We start from the raw sequence: 7,818 nt of genomic DNA, 5'->3' as shown, positions 1-7,818 counted from the left end.
GAGACGCCCTGTTTCCTTAATCCCTCAAGGTCACTACTGTGGAGGGTACTGCACAGTTGTTCTTTGTTTCAATTATGTGGGTCTTTTCTCCAAATAGACTGTAAGTCCTATGAGGATAGTGGTTCTAATGTAAACACCCACACATATAACGCACACACACACACACACATTCATATGCACACATACATGCACACGTGTTCACACATAGATACATAATACCACACACTACCACAGGAGTACGTACATACACATGTGCATGAGCAAAGAGATACAACTGCCTACGTATACACATGCATTTATGCATTCAGACATATATCCCACATACTAATATACTCACATATGTAAGTACATCTATATATACACACATGCAATTGTTTTTGGGTTTCGTGTCTTTCCTTCAGAGAACTAGCCACTGATAGGCACATATTGGTCCTGGGAAATGATTGATTAATAGAAACACCTCCTCTCCCCGCTCTGTCTCCCTCTACAGAGCCCACTCGCTCATTCCAGCTGGATCTTGTGATCTGTTTCACACATAGAACCACATACACATAACGGACACACAGAATCTCAGGCGGGCCAGCTGCCTGAATCTTGCCTCCGAAACTCCTTCCCAACATATACTCCCTGCATAGTCCTCAGAGAAGGAACTCTGCAGAATAGTACACACCATCTGACCAGAAGTATATCATCATTTGATCGGTAATAACTTCAAGCCTCTACAAATGTTTTTTCTACCATCCTTTCCTTATAGAGTCTCCATGGTTTAGACCCAAATCATGTAATGGTCTTGGGTGAGGCAGGTAGATGGCAGACCAGTAGCTCTCAAACTTGAACACACATCAGGTTCACCTACAGTACTTGTTAAACAGTGCTGGGTCCAACCCCCAGAGTGTCTGATACAATAGGTCTGGGGCCAGACCTGAGAATGTGCATTTCTAACAAGCTCCCATGTGATGCTGTTGTTGATCCAGGGACCACACTTTGAAAACCACTGGTGTAGACTCAGAAATAGGATGCTGCCTCTGGCCATCCCTTTCCCTTGCTTTGCAGGTTATAATGCCCTGGTTTGCAAACTCTTGTGCATAGAAGAATCATCTACAGTAGTCATTAAAACACAGATCCCTGGCCCTCAACCCTGAAGATTTTGATTTAGTGGATTTGGGTGGTAGCAAAAATCTGAACTTCTAGCAACTCTCAGATCATACAGATGCTGCTGGGTCAAGGTCCAGATTTTGAGATCCTTGCGTAAGGGTGCTTAGCCCCGACTGGATGAGAATCACCTGATTCTGAGGACCAGGTCCCACCCCAGACCACTTAAGTCAGCAGGGGCCTGGGAACAGGTATTTTTTAAAGCTCCTGGTGCAATTCCACTGTGCATCCAGGGTTGAAAAAACAACTACAGTGTCTGTGTCCAACCTGTCTCCAATCAGAATCATTTCTAGAGGCTGTTAAGCCCTCACCATCCTCAGTTCCCAGAGAGTTTTGGTAAGAAGCAGTAGGTCCAGCAAGGGTGCAGCGAAAAGCCCTGGGTGCCTGGAAGGTAGGAGGGGTATGTGCGAGAGGCACAGAGAATCCTCAGAAGTGATGTGTGCCTCTTCCTCAGTGTTGTTGGGGCCCAGCCCTGCACCCCAAAAAGAGACTAGATTTTAAAAAAAATGAAACCACTAAACAGGAAACATCTGGCCCAGGAGGCTGAGCAGACAAGCAAGGTTTTGCATTGGCCCCGGAAACCTGCAAAGCACGCAGCCTAGGCCCTAGAAAGGAAGCAGCGGGGTCAGCAGCACCTCTGCTCACAATGCTGCTCTAGGCAGGGGGGTCTCCCTGGTGCTGCCACAGGGGCAGCGGCTGGTCGGGGCGGAGAGGCGTGCTAAGTGTGCTGTGTGAGCGTGCAGGTGTGCTGTGTGAGCAGGTATGGGCATGGGGTCCAGGGCTGCCCCCCCCCCCCGCCCAGGGCGGGGATAGAAAGTGGGAGGGGTTGGAAGGTAGGGCTGGCAGCAGCTGCTGCCGCAGGTGGACAAACAGGTGAGGAGGTGGCAGGATAGAAAAGGCGCTCCCTGGAGACCTGCATGCAGAAAGCCGAAGCAGGGAGACATTTGAAGCAAGAGATAAAGAAGATGGAGAAAAAGCAGAACACAAAGAAATATGGGAGAGCAGGTGCTGGGCGGCCAGGTGGTCCCACAACAGGAAGCCGGCAAACAACAGGCACGTTTGGGTGGAGGTCTGAGGCTCCTCCCCTCGGGAGGTGGGGCCAGAATGGGACAGAGACAGAGGTAGTTCCCACTCCTTTCCCCAGCACTTGCTTCTCCAGGAGTCAGTCTGAGTCAGGAGGATCCACCGCTGGAGAGCAAGTGTCACCTGTAGTGTGGCCTGAGCAGCTGCGGCGACGAGGGTCATGTGGGTGGAGGTGAGCAAACTGGGCAGCAGAGAATTTAAAAATCCTGGTGGCCAGACCGGCTCCAACAGGATGTTGGGGTGGGGGGACAGGCAGGAGTAGTTTTCAAAGCTCCCCAAAGGGTGCAGCCAAGGACAGACGCCCCTGCAGTGGAGGTAGAGAGGGACGCTCAGGGCCACCAGTGCTGGGCGGCAAGCCAGCGCCCTTGAGGATAGTAAGTACAGGGAAGCTGCAGCGGGAAGATTCTCTGAAGACTTATTAGATGGGAGGAACCCCAGGCAGCATTGTTTTGTTAAAGGAAGGTGTCCCCATCCCCAGGGTCAGAGTTGGTAATTCTTAACCTCTGGAGCTGGACACATTTCAGCTGTGCTCCTGGCCCCACAAAGGATTACATTCGGCCCGTCTGATGCTGAATGGAGAGAGACATTGACCCGCAGCTAGTTTCCGGCAGCCCGGGTGCAGAGCTCCACAGAGAACACAGGACCCAAGACTGAGGTGAGGACCTGGTGGGGAAGGAAGGGGAACCCCGGGGCCGGGGCAGAAGGACCCAGTGCGATTCCTGGGCTGCCGGCTTCCCATTCTCCTGGGTCCCCACCTTGGCTCCTTGGCCTTGGCTCCAGGACCTCAACAGGAACAGACTGAGCCCCTTGTGGAGAGGGGTGGGGACGCATCCATCCTTGGGCCTCTGCCTCTCCCCTGGGTGCAGGCAGAGAGTGGCAGATACAGTTGCCCTGGAGCAAACCTAACTATACACAGCACTCCCCCCCCCCGCCCCCCACACTATCTCCTATCCTCTGGTCCTGCCTCCTTCCCTCGCCTCCACAGACCACCGGGTCCCCTGACAGGCAGGTTATTTGCAAGTTAAAGTGATGTACTGTCTGTCCTGTTTCCAGCCCCCTGGACCAGGGCTAGCCTTCTGGGAGCCATGCAGTTACATGGGCCTCACACCTGGTTTAATGCTATTCTATCGCTATCTCAAAAATCTTAATACTTTTTGCACTGGACCCTGTGGATTATGTAGCTGGCTCTGCACTGGGCTCTTGCTGGAGACTGGCGCTCTCTCTCCCATGGCAACAGCATCAAAGCTCCTCCTCTGCTTTTCTAATTCCTCCCTCCCCTGTGACAGCAGAAGACAGCAACATGAGCTCCATATACACAAAGGGACCTCACAAAGAGAAGGCACTGCCGTACCCAAGGGAAGAGGGAAACCCAGAGAGAGGTGGCATCTGCCATTCTGAAGCCCCAGCATACCCAGGCTCCACGGTGCAGGGTCTGGAACAAGCCAGGAAGACACCCAGTGACGTGATCTGGCATAAATTTCTTAGTAGCCTCCATACTCTTTAAGCAAGCTATAATTTTAATATCAAATGTGAGATTGACCATGGGACTTAACACCTAATTTTATGGAGTCTGCTATTGCTAGTTTCATCGGGAGGAGTTCATACTCATACTTCCTCAACGAGGCAGCAAATTCTGAGGCCCGGGACCTCATCTCATAATTATGTGGACACAGCATAGTCTTGGGTTCAAGTACATGGCTGGGCGCAGGGTTTCCTTGCAGCTTGATTCTCTTGTTTGGGCTCATAGGACTGTTATCTGAAGGAAGGAAGGCACTGGGAGGGCTTCTGTGGGGAGAGGGAAACAGTGTCTGAGTGTTAAAGGTGAGGGCTGGGTGTCTGCAGAGCCTATTCCAGTCCCAGCCCTGCTGCTGGCCATGTCCGCTGTGTGACTCTGCATCGAGCCATCTCTCTGCCAGCCTCCATCTCCTCACCTACAAAATGGGAGTAATAGTGGAAGCTGCCTTCTAGGTTTGTCACGAGGTCCAAAGGAACTACACCGTGACCCCTCCTGCACTTGAATGTGCACCCAGATCTCCTGAGGGTCTTAGGTAAATGCCAGCTGTGTGTCAGTAAGTCGCAGGTGGGTCTGAGCTGCTGAAATTTGCAAGTGCCCGAGTGATGCTGATGCTTCTGATCTCCCAGCCAAATTTTATGGTGACATTGTGTGGTCCCCAGATAAGCAGCACTGCATCACTGGGGAAACTTGGTAGAAATGCAGATTCTCAGGTGCCACTGGACCTACTGACTCAGAGACTCTGAGGGTGGGCATGGCCGAACCATATGAACAAGCCTTCCAGATGCTTCTGCTGCAGGTGGGTTTGGGAACTCTTCAGCTCAGCACGGTACCTACTTTTCAATCACACGAGTACCGACATAAGTACCTGTTAGGTACGTAAAAGTGTGCTCAGTGATGTGGTAGGAGCAAAGACCCTGGAACCCTCCTGGTCTCTACCTGCTTAGAATTTAGCTCACTGGGCACCAGCTGTTGTGTATGTAAGAATGGGGGGAGGAGGTAGGTTGGGGGGTATGCTTATGGGAAATGCAGATTTAAGGTTTGTCTACCATAAGAGATTTTTTTTCACCCCCAAGAGATTTTGATTCAGTAAGTCTAGATTTTTAAAATAGAACCCCAGCGTTTTCTGACCCTTATTCTGTAATCCACTGACAATCCACCTTCATTTAGAAGGTGACACCAGAAAACTCATTGGAAGTTAACCAGCTGCCAAGCTGTGTGATGCAGACCCTTGTGTGCTTGAAACATCTTTTGGAAGGGGAAGAGGTTGCTACAACCTGGCGAACAAGCAGAATCCCTTGGATGCGATGCAATGTCAGCCAGTAGAACTGGGTGGGATGGACGCAGCCTTAAGCCCCGCACTTTACGTAACAACTCAGCTACATCTTGTAAGTCCTGTTCGGTTGAACATCTCATTCCCATTTTACAGGTCAAATGCCCAGAGATATAATACATTAAGTGGCATCTTCACAGATACCCAGTTGGTAAATCTCACAGCTGCAATTCACACCCAAGCCCCCATGACTGCCTTTGAAGGCTCTAGAGCAGGAGCGGGACTTGAAGACAGAGATCATTTGGAGATGTTAGTTTGTTAAGGGTGGGCAAGACAGACAAGGGACCAATGACAGCAATCAGCCTGGCTATGGTCTTCTGGCCAAGGAAAGTAAACAAAGGAGACTCAGCTTTTGACCATCATAAAGTGCACGGAGACCTCTCGGGGTAGAGGACAGTTATTGACAATGGAAAGAAGCCACAGTAGTGTAAACAGACATGGAATCCAAAAACCTCAAGCCCATGTCCCTTTTCTTCCTAATCATGGCCCTGAGCAAGATATTTCCTGTCTTGAACCTGTTTTCTCACCAGTAAAATGGAGATTATAATCCCTGGCTTGCCTGCCTCAGAGGTTACTGTAAACACATGTTTACACGTTTTGGAAACTGTAAGGTGAAATACTGTTAATAGTGTCAGCTAAGCTGCCTTAAATGGTACTGGGCATGTTAATAGACTTAGTCCAAGGAGAACTTTTCGCCTGTCTTTTCTCCAAGAATATATTTTCAAAAACTGTAAGTCCTTACCACCGTTTCAGCTCGGGCAGCTAATAGTTCTTCTTTTAGTGGGAAGGTGCAATTTAAAAATAAAGATTTCTTTTCATACCCAATTCTTGTGATTTTCCCATGGCTTCTATGGTGGAAGGAATTTATAAGAATTTTTCTATAACACTTTTGTTGAGATGAAATTCACATTTTATCAGACAATTCATCCACTTAAGCATGCAGTTCCATGGAATTGTGCAAACATCACCACCATCAATTTTAGAACATCGTCATTGACCCCAAAGAAACCCTGTACCAATTAGCAATCACTCTCCATTTCTCCCCAAGCCCTCCAGCCCTAGATAAACTTTAATCTACTTTTAAGATTAATATTAATATTAAACAGTAAGGTTTTTTGAAAATCGAGGTGGTCCAAGAACCACCTGCATAGAATCACCTGAATGGAGTTTAAAAATGCAGATCACTGTGGCCCCTTCAGACCTAGTAATCAGAACTCTGCAGCTGGAGCCCAGATGCTGCCTTCCCAGCTCTTGTGATTCTTGTTCACACCAAGGCTTGAGAACCACTGCTCATCCTTGGATTAAAGGAGAGAGACAAGCTGTCTGGGGAGAGATGGGGGGCAGAGGTTGACAGGCACCTAGGACTAAGATGGCTCTTCCTGTCTCGTCTTCTTTTCTCTTCCCCAGCTTCGCTGCCCACCTCTGTGCCCTTTCTCACGCTGACTCATCCCATGTGTGGGTATGATCACTGAACTTCAACACACGAAGTACTCCTTGCCCTGTGATACCTCCAGATTCTCACCAGAGGGCACCAGAGCATCTCCAAAGCCAAGCCGCCCTCCCCTTCCAAGGCAGGCTCTCCACTCAGGATGGTCTCCCAATCTCAGGCCGTCCCTCACCTTACCGGTTCTCCAAAGGATGTCAGGCCACAGGAGGGTGCACGACTGCTAAAAAGCAAAAAGCACTTATTACTTGAGAGTCCTGGAGAGTTTGTCTAATGCCTCTGAGCCCAAGTTTCTCCTCCTAACAAGGAAAAATACGAACTTGGCTATTGCTGTGCTTTCAACAGTGAAAGGAGATAACTGCGGTAACGCTCCTCCATCAGCTCCTGGCTACTACTGTTCTACCACAGGCAGTGATTTGCACTGCTAGGAAACCAGAAGCTTGAGTGGCCAAAACGTGTATTTCTTAACTTTATTATGCTTTAGGAGCATGAACTTAATAGAGCCAAATAAGGAATATTCAGTTCTGAAATTTTGGATCATCTCTGCAATGAGGTAGGTGTGCGTGGCCTGCCCTCTCCCCAGCCCGCGTGAATGCTAGAACTTGATGTTCAGTGGATACACCCCACTTCAGAGACCCTCATGAGCTAGGACTTCTCGAAAGGATGGGTTCAGGAAATTGACCTTAGACTTAGGTACACTGTGATTGTGTTTTAGAGAAATTGTTATTTGCTAAAACCCGTTAAGTTTTTGTAGGTGTGTAAGTGACAGAAAAATGAATTTTATAAAATGCTTATAAAAGTACTTATTTTATTATTATTTATAATTAATTTCATAATGAACAAATCTAAGTTTCGTTTTGACTAAACCGGTGGGCAGTGAAGCTGGGGAAAAGAAAGGAGGAAAAGAGAAGAGCCATCTTGGTCCCAGGTACCTGTCAGCCTCTGCCCCCCAGCTCTCCAGACAGTTCTGAGAAAGTGCTTCACAGGCCTTAGAGGGTGTCCTTACATCTTTAGCCTCATTTCTCACCAGCCACACACACATACACACACACACACATACACACGCATACACACATACACACATACTCACTAAGCTCTTCCGCATTAGGATACTTCCTGAGCCTCAGACACAATGCGCCTTATTTTACTCTGTCTTTGTTCATACTACTCTCATCATCGTTTTCTTCCCTTTCCCAACCAGAAATATTCCTATTCAGTCTTCAATACCCAGTCCAAGTGTCACTGGCATCTTTTGAGAGGAATTCTTTGATTCTTAAGGCAAAGTTGTTTCCT

The 7,818-nt window shown here is 48.7% G+C and overlaps 1 protein-coding gene across 2 annotated transcripts in view; it reads left to right on the top strand.

The window, feature by feature from the left end:
* Positions 1 to 1,981: 1,981 nt before the first annotated feature.
* SLC14A1 (solute carrier family 14 member 1 (Kidd blood group)) overlaps positions 1,982 to 7,818 on the top strand; it is a 54,385-nt gene continuing 48,548 nt past the window's right edge. The window contains exons 1-2 of one of the 2 annotated variants that reach the window (XM_049620166.1): positions 1,982 to 2,407; positions 2,760 to 2,890. The gene's annotated coding sequence lies outside the window, so the exon portion shown is untranslated. Of the gene's footprint in view, positions 2,891 to 7,818 lie in introns of both variants that reach the window. The other variant, XM_049620165.1, reaches the window with a different exon arrangement.

The sequence above is a fragment of the Panthera uncia genome (assembly GCF_023721935.1).
Source record: "Panthera uncia isolate 11264 chromosome D3 unlocalized genomic scaffold, Puncia_PCG_1.0 HiC_scaffold_8, whole genome shotgun sequence".
Lineage (NCBI taxonomy): Eukaryota > Metazoa > Chordata > Mammalia > Carnivora > Felidae > Panthera > Panthera uncia.
Note: the sequence above shows the minus strand (reverse complement) of the source record. Positions and strands in the feature narration are given on the sequence as shown.